This window comes from Hyperolius riggenbachi, chromosome 4, assembly GCF_040937935.1.
Source record: "Hyperolius riggenbachi isolate aHypRig1 chromosome 4, aHypRig1.pri, whole genome shotgun sequence".
Classification (NCBI taxonomy): Eukaryota; Metazoa; Chordata; class Amphibia; order Anura; family Hyperoliidae; genus Hyperolius; species Hyperolius riggenbachi.
In genome coordinates, this window is record NC_090649.1 from 45,026,966 (window position 1) to 45,046,514 (window position 19,549).

Consider the following 19,549-nt stretch of genomic DNA (forward strand, 5'->3'; position numbering starts at 1 on the left):
GCAGTCTTCATTCATAACAACAGTTGTAAACAAAGGTGCAGCGCGCGATCGCGCGCCCCCGCGCCGCGCGCACGCACGTGCACACCAGCTCCACAGTCCAATGATTGGTTTTGGGGACCCCAGTCCCCAATAACCAATCATATTGCCTAATAAATAAATGAATGATGACTGCCTGGGAGGAGTGAAAAATGCTCTGGTTTTTAAGGGGAAAACCCCTCAGTTGTGAAGTGGTTAAGGGTATGATCGCTCTGCCTTTGGATGCTTGGACACTGGACAGTATGGACCTCCTGTATCCTTGATGAATCTTTCTGTGAAACTCTGGTTAACTGCTTGATATCATAAGACAGTCCTCCGGAAGAAACAACATCCCATGAAAATCTCTGGCTTGCTGAAAAGCCTCTTCCTTGGGTGAAGAGGGCTTAACATATGTTGGCCCATTGGGGCACACTACCTCCACCACCCATACAGAGCAATGTAGCAGGTGACCCTCAAATTGTTCATCGTTTTTAAATATTTTTTTTTCTGTTGTTTGGGGCTCTGATTTGTCAAGTATGTTTTATGGGAAAACAAGTTTTTTCTCAATTTTCAAATTTCTAGCACACCGCACAAGAATTTCTTCTAGGACTTAACTGGAGCTTGCAGCATGCACTCCTTCCTCTAGTCTTATAAGTTCTCCAGAGCCTGTTGTGGGGACAAATTCTCACAGTCTGATGCTGCCACCAACATACGTCAAGGAGGAACTGTTCTTTAAGCAATGATGTGCAATATCGGGCTTAAGTTAAAGATAACAGTTTGACTGGGGTTGAAAAAGCTCTGTTGTGGCTTTATTAAACTACTGAAAACTGATCAAGGTGACTTTGGATTCTGCCCTATGCCTTGTAACAAACTCTAATCCATGTGTTAATCCAGTTTTACTTTCCAGTGGCTTTCTTCATAGTTCTCTCTTAGAAAACTGCAGCTGGTGGAAAACACTTCTTGCAGGTTTTGGCAACTTTTGCAGTTGGATTTGTGTATCTTCTTTGTTAGCGCTTTAACCTCACAATGCCATTCTTGGGTATAGCTGCAGACAAGAGTCCTCACAATGAGTCCCTCTACTGATGGCATGTGGTATTGAAGAAACAGATTGGCAGAAAATCAAAACTTGCAGCAGTGTTTGCAGTAATCTCAAAAGCATAATGAATGCCATACCGGTGATTGTAAGCATTCACATCTCCACAAGTACATTTCCAGGAAGCTCAATGTTTCTTGTGAACTGTTTCAAAAAGCTGAAAGATCACACATTGATATTAGTTTGGAGATATGACTGATAAAAACACTCCTTGTAGGATTTCTTAGAGGCGTAAGATGCCAGAAGTATACCAAGAGTTTTGTGCAGGATAGCGCGCAGAAGGCATTGTTTGACATTCAGTGACGTCAAGAAAGTTTACCAGGAGTGGGGTTCGAACCCACGCGGATATATATCCATTGGATCTTACGTCCAACGCCTTAACCACTCGGCCATCCTGGTTGTTGATGTTACAGTCTGCACTTGAATTTGGAGCTTAAGGGTATGATCGCTCTGCCTTTGGATGCTTGGACACTGGACAGTATGGACCTCCTGTATCCTTGATGAATCTTTCTGTGAAACTCTGGTTAACTGCTTGATATCATAAGACAGTCCTCCGGAAGAAACAACATCCCATGAAAATCTCTGGCTTGCTGAAATCCTCTTCCTTGGGTGAAGAGGGCTTAACATATGTTGGCCCATTGGGGCACACTACCTCCACCACCCATACAGAGCAATGTAGCAGGTGACCCTCAAATTGTTCATCGTTTTTAAATATTTTTTTTTTCTGTTGTTTGGGGCTCTGATTTGTCAAGTATGTTTTATGGGAAAACAAGTTTTTTCTCAATTTTCAAATTTCTAGCACACCGCACAAGAATTTCTTCTAGGACTTAACTGGAGCTTGCAGCATGCACTCCTTCCTCTAGTCTTATAGGTTCTCCAGAGCCTGTTGTGGGGACAAATTCTCACAGTCTGATGCTGCCACCAACATATGTCAAGGAGGAACTGTTCTTTAAGCAATGATGTGCAATATCGGGCTTAAGTTAAAGATAACAGTTTGACTGGGGTTGAAAAAGCTCTGTTGTGGCTTTATTAAACTACTGAAACCTGATCAAGGTGACTTTGGATTCTGCCCTATGCCTTGTAACAAACTCTAATCCATGTGTTAATCCAGTTTTACTTTCCAGTGGCTTTCTTCATAGTTCTCTCTTAGAAAACTGCAGCTGGTGGAAAACACTTCTTGCAGGTTTTGGCAACTTTTGCAGTTGGATTTGTGTATCTTCTTTGTTAGCGCTTTAACCTCACAATGCCATTCTTGGGTATAGCTGCAGACAAGAGTCCTCACAATGAGTCCCTCTACTGATGGCATGTGGTATTGAAGAAACAGATTGGCAGAAAATCAAAACTTGCAGCAGTGTTTGCAGTAATCTCAAAAGCATAATGAATGCCATACCGGTGATTGTAAGCATTCACATCTCCACAAGTACATTTCCAGGAAGCTCAATGTTTCTTGTGAACTGTTTCAAAAAGCTGAAAGATCACACATTGATATTAGTTTGGAGATATGACTGATAAAAACACTCCTTGTAGGATTTCTTAGAGGCGTAAGATGCCAGAAGTATACCAAGAGTTTGGTGCAGGATAGCGCGCAGAAGGCATTGTTTGACATTCAGTGACGTCAAGAAAGTTTACCAGGAGTGGGATTCGAACCCACGCGGATATATATCCATTGGATCTTAAGTCCAACGCCTTAACCACTCGGCCAACCTGGTTGTTGATGTTACAGTCTGCACTTGAATTTGGAGCTTAAGGGTATGATCGCTCTGCCTTTGGATGCTTGGACACTGGACAGTATGGACCTCCTGTATCCTTGATAAATCTTTCTGTGAAACTCTGGTTAACTGCTTGATATCATAAGACAGTCCTCCGGAAGAAACAACATCCCATGAAAATCTCTGGCTTGCTGAAAAGCCTCTTCATTGGGTGAAGAGGGCTTAACATATGTTGGCCCATTGGGGCACACTACCTCCACCACCCATACAGAGCAAAGTAGCAGGTGACCCTCAAATTGTTCATCATTTTTAAATATTTTTTTTCTGTTGTTTGGGGCTCTGATTTGTCAAGTATGTTTTATGGGAAAACAAGTTTTTTCTCAATTTTCAAATTTCTAGCACACCACACAATAATTTCTTCTAGGACTTAACTGGAGCTTGCAGCATGCACTCCTTCCTCTAGTCTTATAAGTTCTCCAGAGCCTGTTGTGGGGACAAATTCTCACAGTCTGATGCTGCCACCAACATACGTCAAGGAGGAACTGTTCTTTAAGCAATGATGTGCAATATCGGGCTTAAGTTAAAGATAACATTTTGACTGGGGTTGAAAAAGCTCTGTTGTGGCTTTATTAAACTATTGAAACCTGATCAAGGTGACTTTGGATTCTGCCCTATGCCTTGTAACAAACTCTAATCCATGTGTTAATCCAGTTTTACTTTCCAGTGGCTTTCTTCATAGTTCTCTCTTAGAAAACTGCAGCTGGTGGAAAACACTTCTTGCAGGTTTTGGCAACTTTTGCAGTTGGATTTGTGTATCTTCTTTGTTAGCGCTTTAACCTCACAATGCCATTCTTGGGTATAGCTGCAGACAAGAGTCCTCACAATGAGTCCCTCTACTGATGGCATGTGGTATTGAAGAAACAGATTGGCAGAAAATCAAAACTTGCAGCAGTGTTTGCAGTAATCTCAAAAGCATAATGAATGCCATACCGGTGATTGTAAGCATTCACATCTCCACAAGTACATTTCCAGGAAGCTCAATGTTTCTTGTGAACTGTTTCAAAAAGCTGAAAGATCACACATTGATATTAGTTTGGAGATATGACTGATAAAAACACTCCTTGTAGGATTTCTTAGAGGCGTAAGATGCCAGAAGTATACCAAGAGTTTTGTGCAGGATAGCGCATTGTTTGACATTCAGTGACGTCAAGAAAGTTTACCAGGAGTGGGGTTCGAACCCACGCGGATATATATCCATTGGATCTTAAGTCCAACGCCTTAACCACTCGGCCATCCTGGTTGTTGATGTTACAGTCTGCACTTGAATTTGGAGCTTAAGGGTATGATCGCTCTGCCTTTGGATGCTTGGACACTGGACAGTATGGACCTCCTGTATCCTTGATGAATCTTTCTGTGAAACTCTGGTTAACTGCTTGATATCATAAGACAGTCCTCCGGAAGAGACAACATCCCATGAAAATCTCTGGCTTGCTGAAAAGCCTCTTCCTTGGGTGAAGAGGGCTTAACATATGTTGGCCCATTGGGGCACACTACCTCCACCACCCATACAGAGCAAAGTAGCAGGTGACCCTCAAATTGTTCATCGTTTTTAAATATTTTTTTTTCTGTTGTTTGGGGCTCTGATTTGTCAAGTATGTTTTATGGGAAAACAAGTTTTTTCTCAATTTTCAAATTTCTAGCACACCGCACAAGAATTTCTTCTAGGACTTAACTGGAGCTTGCAGCATGCACTCCTTCCTCTAGTCTTATAAGTTCTCCAGAGCCTGTTGTGGGGACAAATTCTCACAGTCTGATGCTGCCACCAACATACGTCAAGGAGGAACTGTTCTTTAAGCAATGATGTGCAATATCGGGCTTAAGTTAAAGATAACAGTTTGACTGGGGTTGAAAAAGCTCTGTTGTGGCTTTAATAAACTACTGAAACCTGATCAAGGTGACTTTGGATTCTGCCCTATGCCTTGTAACAAACTCTAATCCATGTGTTAATCCAGTTTTACTTTCCAGTGGCTTTCTTCATAGTTCTCTCTTAGAAAACTGCAGCTGGTGGAAAACACTTCTTGCAGGTTTTGGCAACTTTTGCAGTTGGATTTGTGTATCTTCTTTGTTAGCGCTTTAACCTCACAATGCCATTCTTGGGTATAGCTGCAGACAAGAGTCCTCACAATGAGTCCCTCTACTGATGGCATGTGGTATTGAAGAAACAGATTGGCAGAAAATCAAAACTTGCAGCAGTGTTTGCAGTAATCTCAAAAGCATAATGAATGCCATACCGGTGATTGTAAGCATTCACATCTCCACAAGTACATTTCCAGGAAGCTCAATGTTTCTTGTGAACTGTTTCAAAAAGCTGAAAGATCACACATTGATATTAGTTTGGAGATATGACTGATAAAAACACTCCTTGTAGGATTTCTTAGAGGCGTAAGATGCCAGAAGTATACCAAGAGTTTTGTGCAGGATAGCGCGCAGAAGGCATTGTTTGACATTCAGTGACGTCAAGAAAGTTTACCAGGAGTGGGGTTCGAACCCACGCGGATATATATCCATTGGATCTTAAGTCCAACGCCTTAACCACTCAGCCATCCTGGTTGTTGATGTTACTGTCTGCACTTGAATTTGAAGCTTAAGGGTATGATCGCTCTGCCTTTGGATGCTTGGACACTGGACAGTATGGACCTCCTGTATCCTTGATGAATCTTTCTGTGAAACTCTGGTTAACTGCTTGATATCATAAGACAGTCCTCCGGAAGAAACAACATCCCATGAAAATCTCTGGCTTGCTGAAAAGCCTCTTCATTGGGTGAAGAGGGCTTAGCATATGTTGGCCCATTGGGGCACACTAACTCCACCACCCATACAGAGCAAAGTAGCAGGTGACCCTCAAATTGTTCATCGTTTTTAAATATATTTTTTTTCTGTTGTTTGGGGCTCTGATTTGTCAAGTAAGTTTTATGGGAAAACAAGTTTTTTCTCAATTTTCAAATTTCTAGCACACCGCACAAGAATTTCTTCTAGGACTTTACTGGAGCTTGCAGCATGCACTCCTTCCTCTAGTCTTATAAGTTCTCCAGAGCCTGTTGTGGGGACAAATTCTCACAGTCTGATGCTGCCACCAACATACGTCAAGGAGGAACTGTTCTTTAAGCAATGATGTGCAATATCGGGCTTAAGTTAAAGATAACATTTTGACTGGGGTTGAAAAAGCTCTGTTGTGGCTTTATTAAACTATTGAAACCTGATCAAGGTGACTTTGGATTCTGCCCTATGCCTTGTAACAAACTCTAGTCCATGTGTTAATCCAGTTTTACTTTCCAGTGGCTTTCTTCATAGTTCTCTCTTAGAAAACTGCAGCTGGTGGAAAACACTTCTTGCAGGTTTTGGCAACTTTTGCAGTTGAATTTGTGTATCTTCTTTGTTAGCGCTTTAACCTCACAATGCCATTCTTGGGTATAGCTGCAGACAAGAGTCCTCACAATGAGTCCCTCTACTGATGGCATGTGGTATTGAAGAAACAGATTGGCAGAAAATCAAAACTTGCAGCAGTGTTTGCAGTAATCTCAAAAGCATAATGAATGCCATACCGGTGATTGTAAGCATTCACATCTCCACAAGTACATTTCCAGGAAGCTCAATGTTTCTTGTGAACTGTTTCAAAAAGCTGAAAGATCACACATTGATATTAGTTTGGAGATATGACTGATAAAAACACTCCTTGTAGGATTTCTTAGAGGCGTAAGATGCCAGAAGTATACCAAGAGTTTTGTGCAGGATAGCGCGCAGAAGGCATTATTTTACATTCAGTGACGGCAAGAAAGGTTACCAGGAGTGGGGTTCAAACCCACGCAGATATATATCCATTGGATCTTAAGTCCAACGCCTTAAACACTCGGCCATCCTGGTTGCTGATGTGACAGTCTGCACTTGAATTGGGAGCTTAAGGGTATGATCGCTCTGCCTTTGGATGCTTGGACACTGGACAGTATGGACCTCCTGTATCCTTGATAAATCTTTCTGTGAAACTCTGGTTAACTGCTTGATATCATAAGACAGTCCTCCGGAAGAAACAACATCCCATGAAAATCTCTTGCTTGCTGAAAAGCCTCTTCATTGGGTGAAGAGGGCTTAACATATGTTGGCCCATTGGGGCACACTAACTCCACCACCCATACAGAGCAAAGTAGCAGGTGACCCTCAAATTGTTCATCGTTTTTAAATATTTTTTTTCTGTTGTTTGGGGCTCTGATTTGTCAAGTATGTTTTATGGGAAAACAAGTTTTTTCTCAATTTTCAAATTTCTAGCACACCGCACAAGAATTTCTTCTAGGACTTAACTGGAGCTTGCAGCATGCACTCCTTCCTCTAGTCTTATAAGTTCTCCAGAGCCTGTTGTGGGGACAAATTCTCACAGTCTGATGCTGCCACCAACATACGTCAAGGAGGAACTGTTCTTTAAGCAATGATGTGCAATATCGGGCTTAAGTTAAAGATAACATTTTGACTGGGGTTGAAAAAGCTCTGTTGTGGCTTTATTAAACTATTGAAACCTGATCAAGGTGACTTTGGATTCTGCCCTATGCCTTGTAACAAACTCTAGTCCATGTGTTAATCCAGTTTTACTTTCCAGTGGCTTTCTTCATAGTTCTCTCTTAGAAAACTGCAGCTGGTGGAAAACACTTCTTGCAGGTTTTGGCAACTTTTGCAGTTGGATTTGTGTATCTTCTTTGTTAGCGCTTTAACCTCACAATGCCATTCTTGGGTATAGCTGCAGACAAGAGTCCTCACAATGAGTCCCTCTACTGATGGCATGTGGTATTGAAGAAACAGATTGGCAGAAAATCAAAACTTGCAGCAGTGTTTGCAGTAATCTCAAAAGCATAATGAATGCCATACCAGTGATTGTAAGCATTCACATCTCCACAAGTACATTTCCAGGAAGCTCAATGTTTCTTGTGAACTGTTTCAAAAAGCTGAAAGATCACACATTGATATTAGTTTGAAGATATGACTGATAAAAACACTCCTTGTAGGATTTCTTAGAGGCGTAAGATGCCAGAAGTATACCAAGAGTTTTGTGCAGGATAGCGCACAGACGTCATTGTTTGACATTCAGTGACGTCAAGAAAGTTTACCAGGAGTGGGTTTCGAACCCGCGCGGATATATATCCATTGGATCTTAAGTCCAACGCCTTAACCACTCGGCCATCCTGGTTGTTGATGTTACAGTCTGCACTTGAATTGGGAGCTTAAGGGTATGATCGCTCTGCCTTTGGATGCTTGGACACTGGACAGTATGGACCTCCTGTATCCTTGATGAATCTTTCTGTGAAACTCTGGTTAACTGCTTGATATCATAAGACAGTCCTCCGGAAGAAACAACATCCCATGAAAATCTCTGGCTTGCTGAAAAGCCTTTTCATTGGGTGAAGAGGGCTTAGCATATGTTGGCCCATTGGGGCACACTAACTCCACCACCCATACAGAGCAAAGTAGCAGGTGACCCTCAAATTGTTCATCGTTTTTAAATATTTTTTTTTCCTGTTGTTTGGGGCTCTGATTTGTCAAGTATGTTTTATGGGAAAACAAGTTTTTTCTCAATTTTCAAATTTCTAGCACACCGCACAAGAATTTCTTCTAGGACTTAACTGGAGCTTGCAGCATGCACTCCTTCCTCTAGTCTTATAAGTTCTCCAGAGCCTGTTGTGGGGACAAATTCTCACAGTCTGATGCTGCCACCAACATACGTCAAGGTGGAACTGTTCTTTAAGCAATGATGTGCAATATCGGGCTTAAGTTAAAGATAACATTTTGACTGGGGTTGAAAAAGCTCTGTTGTGGCTTTATTAAACTATTGAAACCTGATCAAGGTGACTTTGGATTCTGCCCTATGCCTTGTAACAAACTCTAATCCATGTGTTAATCCAGTTTTACTTTCCAGTGGCTTTCTTCATAGTTCTCTCTTAGAAAACTGCAGCTGGTGGAAAACACTTCTTGCAGGTTTTGGCAACTTTTGCAGTTGGATTTGTGTATCTTCTTTGTTAGCGCTTTAACCTCACAATGCCATTCTTGGGTATAGCTGCAGACAAGAGTCCTCACAATGAGTCCCTCTACTGATGGCATGTGGTATTGAAGAAACAGATTGGCAGAAAATCAAAACTTGCAGCAGTGTTTGCAGTAATCTCAAAAGCATAATGAATGCCATACCGGTGATTGTAAGCATTCACATCTCCACAAGTACATTTCCAGGAAGCTCAATGTTTCTTGTGAACTGTTTCAAAAAGCTGAAAGATCACACATTGATATTAGTTTGGAGATATGACTGATAAAAACACTCCTTGTAGGATTTCTTAGAGGCGTAAGATGCCAGAAGTATACCAAGAGTTTTGTGCAGGATAGCGCGCAGAAGGCATTGTTTGACATTCAGTGACGTCAAGAAAGTTTACCAGGAGTGGGGTTCGAACCCACGCGGATATATATCCATTGGGTCTTAAGTCCAACGCCTTAACCACTCGGCCATCCTGGTTGTTGATGGTACAGTCTGCACTTGAATATGGAGCTTAAGGGTATGATCGCTCTGCCTTTGGATGCTTGGACACTGGACAGTATGGACCTCCTGTATCCTTGATGAATCTTTCTGTGAAACTCTGGTTAACTGCTTGATATCATAAGACAGTCCTCCGGAAGAAACAACATCCCATGAAAATCTCTGGCTTGCTGAAAAGCCTCTTCCTTGGGTGAAGAGGGCTTAACATATGTTGGCCCATTGGGGCACACTACCTCCACCACCCATACAGAGCAAAGTAGCAGGTGACCCTCAAATTGTTCATCGTTTTTAAATATTTTTTTTTCTGTTGTTTGGGGCTCTGATTTGTCAAGTATGTTTTATGGGAAAACAAGTTTTTTCTCAATTTTCAAATTTCTAGCACACCGCACAAGAATTTCTTCTAGGACTTAACTGGAGCTTGCAGCATGCACTCCTTCCTCTAGTCTTATAAGTTCTCCAGAGCCTGTTGTGGGGACAAATTCTCACAGTCTGATGCTGCCACCAACATACGTCAAGGAGGAACTGTTCTTTAAGCAATGATGTGCAATATCGGGTTTAAGTTGAAGATAACATTTTGACTGGGGTTGAAAAAGCTCTGTTGTGGCTTTATTAAACTATTGAAACCTGATCAAGGTGACTTTGGATTCTGCCCTATGCCTTGTAACAAACTCTAGTCCATGTGTTAATCCAGTTTTACTTTCCAGTGGCTTTCTTCATAGTTCTCTCTTAGAAAACTGCAGCTGGTGGAAAACACTTCTTGCAGGTTTTGGCAACTTTTGCAGTTGGATTTGTGTATCTTCTTTGTTAGCGCTTTAACCTCACAATGCCATTCTTGGGTATAGCTGCAGACAAGAGTCCTCACAATGAGTCCCTCTACTGATGGCATGTGGTATTGAAGAAACAGATTGGCAGAAAATCAAAACTTGCAGCAGTGTTTGCAGTAATCTCAAAAGCATAATGAATGCCATACCGGTGATTGTAAGCATTCACATCTCCACAAGTACATTTCCAGGAAGCTCAATGTTTCTTGTGAACTGTTTCAAAAAGCTGAAAGATCACACATTGATATTAGTTTGGAGATATGACTGATAAAAACACTCCTTGTAGGATTTCTTAGAGGCGTAAGATGCCAGAAGTATACCAAGAGTTTTGTGCAGGATAGCGCGCAGAAGGCATTGTTTGACATTCAGTGACGTCAAGAAAGTTTACCAGGAGTGGGGATTCGAACCCACGCGGATATATATCCATTGGATCTTAAGTCCAACGCCTTAACCACTCGGCCAACCTGGTTGTTGATGTTACAGTCTGCACTTGAATTTGGAGCTTAAGGGTATGATCGCTCTGCCTTTGGATGCTTGGACACTGGACAGTATGGACCTCCTGTATCCTTGATGAATCTTTCTGTGAAACTCTGGTTAACTGCTTGATATCATAAGACAGTCCTCCGGAAGAAACAACATCCCATGAAAATCTCTGGCTTGCTAAAAAGCCTCTTCATTGGGTGAAGAGGGCTTAACATATGTTGGCCCATTGGGGCACACTACCTCCACCACCCATACAGAGCAAAGTAGCAGGTGACCCTCAAATTGTTCATCATTTTTAAATATTTTTTTTCTGTTGTTTGGGGCTCTGATTTGTCAAGTATGTTTTATGGGAAAACAAGTTTTTTCTCAATTTTCAAATTTCTAGCACACCGCACAATAATTTCTTCTAGGACTTAACTGGAGCTTGCAGCATGCACTCCTTCCTCTAGTCTTATAAGTTCTCCAGAGCCTGTTGTGGGGACAAATTCTCACAGTCTGATGCTGCCACCAACATACGTCAAGGAGGAACTGTTCTTTAAGCAACGATGTGCAATATCGGGCTTAAGTTAAAGATAACATTTTGACTGGGGTTGAAAAACCTCTGTTGTGGCTTTATTAAACTATTGAAACCTGATCAAGGTGACTTTGGATTCTGCCCTATGCCTTGTAACAAACTCTAATCCATGTGTTAATCCAGTTTTACTTTCCAGTGGCTTTCTTCATAGTTCTCTCTTAGAAAACTGCAGCTGGTGGAAAACACTTCTTGCAGGTTTTGCCAACTTTTGCAGTTGGATTTGTGTATCTTCTTTGTTAGCGCTTTAACCTCACAATGCCATTCTTGGGTATAGCTGCAGACAAGAGTCCTCACAATGAGTCCCTCTACTGATGGCATGTGGTATTGAAGAAACAGATTGGCAGAAAATCAAAACTTGCAGCAGTGTTTGCAGTAATCTCAAAAGCATAATGAATGCCATACCGGTGATTGTAAGCATTCACATCTCCACAAGTACATTTCCAGGAAGCTCAATGTTTCTTGGGAACTGTTTCAAAAAGCTGAAAGATCACACATTGATATTAGTTTGGAGATATGACTGATAAAAACACTCCTTGTAGGATTTCTTAGAGGCGTAAGATGCCAGAAGTATACCAAGAGTTTTGTGCAGGATAGCGCGCAGAAGGCATTGTTTTACATTCAGTGACGGCAAGAAAGGTTACCAGGAGTGGGGTTCAAACCCACACGGATATAATATCCATTGGATCTTAAGTCCAACGCCTTAACCACTCGGCCAACCTGGTTGTTGATGTTACAGTCTGCACTTGAATTTGGAGCTTAAGGGTATGATCGCTCTGCCTTTGGATGCTTGGACACTGGACAGTATGGACCTCCTGTATCCTTGATGAATCTTTCTGTGAAACTCTGGTTAACTGCTTGATATCATAAGACAGTCCTCCGGAAGAAACAACATCCCATGAAAATCTCTGGCTTGCTGAAAAGCCTCTTCATTGGGTGAAGAGGGCTTAACATATGTTGGCCCATTGGGGCACACTACCTCCACCACCCATACAGAGCAAAGTAGCAGGTGACCCTCAAATTGTTCATCGTTTTTAAATATTTTTTTTTTCTGTTGTTTGGGGCTCTGATTTGTCAAGTATGTTTTATGGGAAAACAAGTTTTTTCTCAATTTTCAAATTTCTAGCACACCGCACAAGAATTTCTTCTAGGACTTAACTGGAGCTTGCAGCATGCACTCCTTCCTCTAGTCTTATAAGTTCTCCAGAGCCTGTTGTGGGGACAAATTCTCACAGTCTGATGCTGCCACCAACATACGTCAAGGAGGAACTGTTCTTTAAGCAATGATGTGCAATATCGGGTTTAAGTTGAAGATAACATTTTGACTGGGGTTGAAAAAGCTCTGTTGTGGCTTTATTAAACTATTGAAACCTGATCAAGGTGACTTTGGATTCTGCCCTATGCCTTGTAACAAACTCTAGTCCATGTGTTAATCCAGTTTTACTTTCCAGTGGCTTTCTTCATAGTTCTCTCTTAGAAAACTGCAGCTGGTGGAAAACACTTCTTGCAGGTTTTGCCAACTTTTGCAGTTGGATTTGTGTATCTTCTTTGTTAGCGCTTTAACCTCACAATGCCATTCTTGGGTATAGCTGCAGACAAGAGTCCTCACAATGAGTCCCTCTACTGATGGCATGTGGTATTGAAGAAACAGATTGGCAGAAAATCAAAACTTGCAGCAGTGTTTGCAGTAATCTCAAAAGCATAATGAATGCCATACCGGTGATTGTAAGCATTCACATCTCCACAAGTACATTTCCAGGAAGCTCAATGTTTCTTGGGAACTGTTTCAAAAAGCTGAAAGATCACACATTGATATTAGTTTGGAGATATGACTGATAAAAACACTCCTTGTAGGATTTCTTAGAGGCGTAAGATGCCAGAAGTATACCAAGAGTTTTGTGCAGGATAGCGCGCAGAAGGCATTGTTTTACATTCAGTGACGGCAAGAAAGGTTACCAGGAGTGGGGTTCAAACCCACACGGATATAATATCCATTGGATCTTAAGTCCAACGCCTTAACCACTCGGCCAACCTGGTTGTTGATGTTACAGTCTGCACTTGAATTTGGAGCTTAAGGGTATGATCGCTCTGCCTTTGGATGCTTGGACACTGGACAGTATGGACCTCCTGTATCCTTGATGAATCTTTCTGTGAAACTCTGGTTAACTGCTTGATATCATAAGACAGTCCTCCGGAAGAAACAACATCCCATGAAAATCTCTGGCTTGCTGAAAAGCCTCTTCATTGGGTGAAGAGGGCTTAACATATGTTGGCCCATTGGGGCACACTACCTCCACCACCCATACAGAGCAAAGTAGCAGGTGACCCTCAAATTGTTCATCGTTTTTAAATATTTTTTTTTTCTGTTGTTTGGGGCTCTGATTTGTCAAGTATGTTTTATGGGAAAACAAGTTTTTTCTCAATTTTCAAATTTCTAGCACACCGCACAAGAATTTCTTCTAGGACTTAACTGGAGCTTGCAGCATGCACTCCTTCCTCTAGTCTTATAAGTTCTCCAGAGCCTGTTGTGGGGACAAATTCTCACAGTCTGATGCTGCCACCAACATACGTCAAGGAGGAACTGTTCTTTAAGCAATGATGTGCAATATCGGGTTTAAGTTGAAGATAACATTTTGACTGGGGTTGAAAAAGCTCTGTTGTGGCTTTATTAAACTATTGAAACCTGATCAAGGTGACTTTGGATTCTGCCCTATGCCTTGTAACAAACTCTAGTCCATGTGTTAATCCAGTTTTACTTTCCAGTGGCTTTCTTCATAGTTCTCTCTTAGAAAACTGCAGCTGGTGGAAAACACTTCTTGCAGGTTTTGGCAACTTTTGCAGTTGGATTTGTGTATCTTCTTTGTTAGCGCTTTAACCTCACAATGCCATTCTTGGGTATAGCTGCAGACAAGAGTCCTCACAATGAGTCCCTCTACTGATGGCATGTGGTATTGAAGAAACAGATTGGCAGAAAATCAAAACTTGCAGCAGTGTTTGCAGTAATCTCAAAAGCATAATGAATGCCATACCGGTGATTGTAAGCATTCACATCTCCACAAGTACATTTCCAGGAAGCTCAATGTTTCTTGTGAACTGTTTCAAAAAGCTGAAAGATCACACATTGATATTAGTTTGGAGATATGACTGATAAAAACACTCCTTGTAGGATTTCTTAGAGGCGTAAGATGCCAGAAGTATACCAAGAGTTTTGTGCAGGATAGCGCGCAGAAGGCATTGTTTGACATTCAGTGACGTCAAGAAAGTTTACCAGGAGTGGGGTTTGAACCCACGCGGATATATATCCATTGGATCTTAAGTCCAACGCCTTAACCACTCAGCCATCCTGGTTGTTGATGTTACTGTCTGCACTTGAATTTGGAGCTTAAGGGTATGATCGCTCTGCCTTTGGATGCTTGGACACTGGACAGTATGGACCTCCTGTATCCTTGATGAATCTTTCTGTGAAACTCTGGTTAACTGCTTGATATCATAAGACAGTCCTCCGGAAGAAACAACATCCCATGAAAATCTCTGGTTTGCTGAAAAGCCTCTTCATTGGGTGAAGAGGGCTTAACATATGTTGGCCCATTGGGGCACACTACCTCCACCACCCATACAGAGCAAAGTAGCAGGTGACCCTCAAATTGTTCATCATTTTTAAATATTTTTTTTTCTGTTGTTTGGGGCTCTGATTTGTCAAGTATGTTTTATGGGAAAACAAGTTTTTTTCTCAATTTTCAAATTTCTAGCACACCGCACAAGAATTTCTTCTAGGACTTAACTGGAGCTTGCAGCATGCACTCCTTCCTCTAGTCTTATAAGTTCTCCAGAGCCTGTTGTGGGGACAAATTCTCACAGTCTGATGCTGCCACCAACATACGTCAAGGAGGAACTGTTCTTTAAGCAATGATGTGCAATATCGGGCTTAAGTTAAAGATAACATTTTGACTGGGGTTGAAAAAGCTCTGTTGTGGCTTTATTAAACTATTGAAACCTGATCAAGGTGACTTTGGATTCTGCCCTATGCCTTGTAACAAACTCTAATCCATGTGTTAATCCAGTTTTACTTTCCAGTGGCTTTCTTCATAGTTCTCTCTTAGAAAACTGCAGCTGGTGGAAAACACTTCTTGCAGGTTTTGGCAACTTTTGCAGTTGGATTTGTGTATCTTCTTTGTTAGCGCTTTAACCTCACAATGCCATTCTTGGGTATAGCTGCAGACAAGAGTCCTCACAATGAGTCCCTCTACTGATGGCATGTGGTATTGAAGAAACAGATTGGCAGAAAATCAAAACTTGCAGCAGTGTTTGCAGTAATCTCAAAAGCATAATGAATGCCATACCGGTGATTGTAAGCATTCACATCTCCACAAGTACATTTCCAGGAAGCTCAATGTTTCTTGTGAACTGTTTCAAAAAGCTGAAAGATCACACATTGATATTAGTTTGGAGATATGACTGATAAAAACACTCCTTGTAGGATTTCTTAGAGGCGTAAGATGCCAGAAGTATACCAAGAGTTTTGTGCAGGATAGCGCGCAGAAGGCATTGTTTGACATTCAGTGACGTCAAGAAAGTTTACCAGGAGTGGGGTTCGAACCCACGCGGATATATATCCATTGGATCTTAAGTCCAACGCCTTAACCACTCGGCCAACCTGGTTGTTGATGTTACAGTCTGCACTTGAATTTGGAGCTTAAGGGTATGATCGCTCTGCCTTTGGATGCTTGGACACTGGACAGTATGGACCTCCTGTATCCTTGATGAATCTTTCTGTGAAACTCTGGTTAACTGCTTGATATCATAAGACAGTCCTCCGGAAGAAACAACATCCCATGAAAATCTCTGGCTTGCTGAAAAGCCTCTTCATTGGGTGAAGAGGGCTTAACATATGTTGGCCCATTGGGGCACACTACCTCCACCACCCATACAGAGCAAAGTAGCTGGTGACCCTCAAATTGTTCATCATTTTTAAATATTTTTTTTCTGTTGTTTGGGGCTCTGATTTGTCAAGTATGTTTTATGGGAAAACAAGTTTTTTCTCAATTTTCAAATTTCTAGCACACCGCACAATAATTTCTTCTAGGACTTAACTGGAGCTTGCAGCATGCACTCCTTCCTCTAGTCTTATAAGTTCTCCAGAGCCTGTTGTGGGGACAAATTCTCACAGTCTGATGCTGCCACCAACATACATCAAGGAGGAACTGTTCTTTAAGCAATGATGTGCAATATCGGGCTTAAGTTAAAGATAACAGTTTGACTGGGGTTGAATAAGCTCTGTTGTGGCTTTATTAAACTACTGAAACCTGATCAAGGTGACTTTGGATTCTGCCCTATGCCTTGTAACAAACTCTAATCCATGTGTTAATCCAGTTTTACTTTCCAGTGGCTTTCTTCATAGTTCTCTCTTAGAAAACTGCAGCTGGTGGAAAACACTTCTTGCAGGTTTTGGCAACTTTTGCAGTTGGATTTGTGTATCTTCTTTGTTAGCGCTTTAACCTCACAATGCCATTCTTGGGTATAGCTGCAGACAAGAGTCCTCACAATGAGTCCCTCTACTGATGGCATGTGGTATTGAAGGAACAGATTGGCAGAAAATCAAAACTTGCAGCAGTGTTTGCAGTAATCTCAAAAGCATAATGAATGCCATACCGGTGATTGTAAGCATTCACATCTCCACAAGTACATTTCCAGGAAGCTCAATGTTTCTTGTGAACTGTTTCAAAAAGCTGAAAGATCACACATTGATATTAGTTTGAAGATATGACTGATAAAAACACTCCTTGTAGGATTTCTTAGAGGCGTAAGATGCCAGAAGTATACCAAGAGTTTTGTGCAGGATAGCGCGCAGAAGGCATTGTTTGACATTCAGTGACGTCAAGAAAGTTTACCAGGAGTGGGGTTCGAACCCACGCGGATATATATCCATTGGATCTTAAGTCCAACGCCTTAACCACTCAGCCATCCTGGTTGTTGATGTTACTGTCTGCACTTGAATTTGGAGCTTAAGGGTATGATCGCTCTGCCTTTGTATGCTTGGACACTGGACAGTATGGACCTCCTGTATCCTTGATGAATCTTTCTGTGAAACTCTGGTTAACTGCTTGATATCATAAGACAGTCCTCCGGAAGAAACAACATCCCATGAAAATCTCTGGCTTGCTGAAAAGCCTCTTCATTGGGTGAAGAGGGCTTAACATATGTTGGCCCATTGGGGCACACTACCTCCACCACCCATACAGAGCAAAGTAGCAGGTGACCCTCAAATTGTTCATCATTTTTAAATATTTTTTTTTCTGTTGTTTGGGGCTCTGATTTGTCAAGTATGTTTTATGGGAAAACAAGTTTTTTCTCAATTTTCAAATTTCTAGCACACCGCACAAGAATTTCTTCTAGGACTTAACTGGAGCTTGCAGCATGCACTCCTTCCTCTAGTCTTATAAGTTCTCCGGAGCCTGTTGTGGGGACAAATTCTCACAGTCTGATGCTGCCACCAACATACGTCAAGGAGGAACTGTTCTTTAAGCAATGATGTGCAATATCGGGCTTAAGTTAAAGATAACATTTTGACTGGGGTTGAAAAAGCTCTGTTGTGGCTTTATTAAACTATTGAAACCTGATCAAGGTGACTTTGGATTCTGCCCTATGCCTTGTAACAAACTCTAATCCATGTGTTAATCCAGTTTTACTTTCCAGTGGCTTTCTTCATAGTTCTCTCTTAGAAAACTGCAGCTGGTGGAAAACACTTCTTGCAGGTTTTGGCAACTTTTGCAGTTGGATTTGTGTATCTTCTTTGTTAGCGCTTTAACCTCACAATGCCATTCTTGGGTATAGCTGCAGACAAGAGTCCTCACAATGAGTCCCTCTACTGATGGCATGTGGTATTGAAGAAACAGATTGGCAGAAAATCAAAACTTGCAGCAGTGTTTGCAGTAATCTCAAAAGCATAATGAATGCCATACCGGTGATTGTAAGCATTCACATCTCCACAAGTACATTTCCAGGAAGCTCAATGTTTCTTGTGAACTGTTTCAAAAAGCTGAGAGATCACACATTGATATTAGTTTGGAAATATGACTGATAAAAACACTCCTTGTAGGATTTCTTAGAGGCGTAAGATGCCAGAAGTATACCAAGAGTTTTGTGCAGGATAGCGCGCAGAAGGCATTGTTTGACATTCAGTGACGTCAAGAAAGTTTACCAGGAGTGGGGTTCGAACCCACGCGGATATATATCCATTGGATCTTAAGTCCAATGCCTTAACCACTCAGCCATCCTGGTTGTTGATGTTACTGTCTGCACTTGAATTTGGAGCTTAAGGGTATGATCGCTCTGCCTTTGGATGCTTGGACACTGGACAGTATGGACCTCCTGTATCCTTGATGAATCTTTCTGTGAAACTCTGGTTAACTGCTTGATATCATAAGACAGTCCTCCGGAAGAAACAACATCCCATGAAAATCTCTGGCTTGCTGAAAAGCCTCTTCATTGGGTGAAGAGGGCTTAACATATGTTGGCCCATTGGGGCACACTACCTCCACCACCCATACAGAGCAAAGTAGCAGGTGACCCTCAAATTGTTCATTGTTTTTAAATATTTTTTTTTCTGTTGTTTGGGGATCTGATTTGTCAAGTATGTTTTATGGGAAAACAAGTTTTTTCTCAATTTTCAAATTTCTAGCACACCGCACAAGAATTTCTTCTAGGACTTAACTGGAGCTTGCAGCATGCACTCCTTCCTCTAGTCTTATAAGTTCTCCAGAGCCTGTTGTGGGGACAAATTCTCACAGTCTGATGCTGCCACCAACATACGTCAAGGAGGAACTGTTCTTTAAGCAATGATGTGCAATATCGGGCTTAAGTTAAAGATAACATTTTGACTGGGGTTGAAAAAGCTCTGTTGTGGCTTTATTAAACTATTGAAACCTGATCAAGGTGACTTTGGATTCTGCCCTATGCCTTGTAACAAACTCTAGTCCATGTGTTAATCCAGTTTTACTTTCCAGTGGCTTTCTTCATAGTTCTCTCTTAGAAAACTGCAGCTGGTGGAAAACACTTCTTGCAGGTTTTGGCAACTTTTGCAGTTGGATTTGTGTATCTTCTTTGTTAGCGCTTTAACCTCACAATGCCATTCTTGGGTATAGCTGCAGACAAGAGTCCTCACAATGTGTCCCTCTACTGATGGCATGTGGTATTGAAGAAACAGATTGGCAGAAAATCAAAACTTGCAGCAGTGTTTGCAGTAATCTCAAAAGCATAATGAATGCCATACCGGTGATTGTAAGCATTCACATCTCC

General features: G+C 41.6%; 14 non-coding genes across 14 annotated transcripts; all 14 read right to left on the minus strand.

Annotated features, from left to right (window-relative positions):
* Positions 1 to 1,424: 1,424 nt before the first annotated feature.
* Positions 1,425 to 1,507, minus strand: TRNAL-UAA (transfer RNA leucine (anticodon UAA)). Its single transcript has one exon. It is a non-coding gene; the product is annotated as a tRNA-Leu (tRNA).
* Positions 1,508 to 2,734: 1,227 nt separating this feature from the next.
* TRNAL-UAA (transfer RNA leucine (anticodon UAA)) lies at positions 2,735 to 2,817 on the minus strand. Its single transcript has one exon. It is a non-coding gene; the product is annotated as a tRNA-Leu (tRNA).
* Positions 2,818 to 4,034: 1,217 nt separating this feature from the next.
* Positions 4,035 to 4,117, minus strand: TRNAL-UAA (transfer RNA leucine (anticodon UAA)). Its single transcript has one exon. It is a non-coding gene; the product is annotated as a tRNA-Leu (tRNA).
* A 1,227-nt stretch (positions 4,118 to 5,344) lies between these two features.
* Positions 5,345 to 5,427, minus strand: TRNAL-UAA (transfer RNA leucine (anticodon UAA)). The gene has a single exon. It is a non-coding gene; the product is annotated as a tRNA-Leu (tRNA).
* Positions 5,428 to 6,655: 1,228 nt separating this feature from the next.
* TRNAL-UAA (transfer RNA leucine (anticodon UAA)) lies at positions 6,656 to 6,738 on the minus strand. Its single transcript has one exon. It is a non-coding gene; the product is annotated as a tRNA-Leu (tRNA).
* A 1,226-nt stretch (positions 6,739 to 7,964) lies between these two features.
* TRNAL-UAA (transfer RNA leucine (anticodon UAA)) lies at positions 7,965 to 8,047 on the minus strand. Its single transcript has one exon. It is a non-coding gene; the product is annotated as a tRNA-Leu (tRNA).
* Positions 8,048 to 9,275: 1,228 nt separating this feature from the next.
* Positions 9,276 to 9,358, minus strand: TRNAL-UAA (transfer RNA leucine (anticodon UAA)). Its single transcript has one exon. It is a non-coding gene; the product is annotated as a tRNA-Leu (tRNA).
* Positions 9,359 to 10,585: 1,227 nt separating this feature from the next.
* On the minus strand, positions 10,586 to 10,669 carry TRNAL-UAA (transfer RNA leucine (anticodon UAA)). The gene has a single exon. It is a non-coding gene; the product is annotated as a tRNA-Leu (tRNA).
* Positions 10,670 to 11,895: 1,226 nt separating this feature from the next.
* Positions 11,896 to 11,979, minus strand: TRNAL-UAA (transfer RNA leucine (anticodon UAA)). The gene has a single exon. It is a non-coding gene; the product is annotated as a tRNA-Leu (tRNA).
* Positions 11,980 to 13,207: 1,228 nt separating this feature from the next.
* Positions 13,208 to 13,291, minus strand: TRNAL-UAA (transfer RNA leucine (anticodon UAA)). The gene has a single exon. It is a non-coding gene; the product is annotated as a tRNA-Leu (tRNA).
* A 1,228-nt stretch (positions 13,292 to 14,519) lies between these two features.
* On the minus strand, positions 14,520 to 14,602 carry TRNAL-UAA (transfer RNA leucine (anticodon UAA)). The gene has a single exon. It is a non-coding gene; the product is annotated as a tRNA-Leu (tRNA).
* Positions 14,603 to 15,830: 1,228 nt separating this feature from the next.
* Positions 15,831 to 15,913, minus strand: TRNAL-UAA (transfer RNA leucine (anticodon UAA)). The gene has a single exon. It is a non-coding gene; the product is annotated as a tRNA-Leu (tRNA).
* Positions 15,914 to 17,139: 1,226 nt separating this feature from the next.
* Positions 17,140 to 17,222, minus strand: TRNAL-UAA (transfer RNA leucine (anticodon UAA)). Its single transcript has one exon. It is a non-coding gene; the product is annotated as a tRNA-Leu (tRNA).
* Positions 17,223 to 18,449: 1,227 nt separating this feature from the next.
* Positions 18,450 to 18,532, minus strand: TRNAL-UAA (transfer RNA leucine (anticodon UAA)). Its single transcript has one exon. It is a non-coding gene; the product is annotated as a tRNA-Leu (tRNA).
* Positions 18,533 to 19,549: the final 1,017 nt, after the last annotated feature.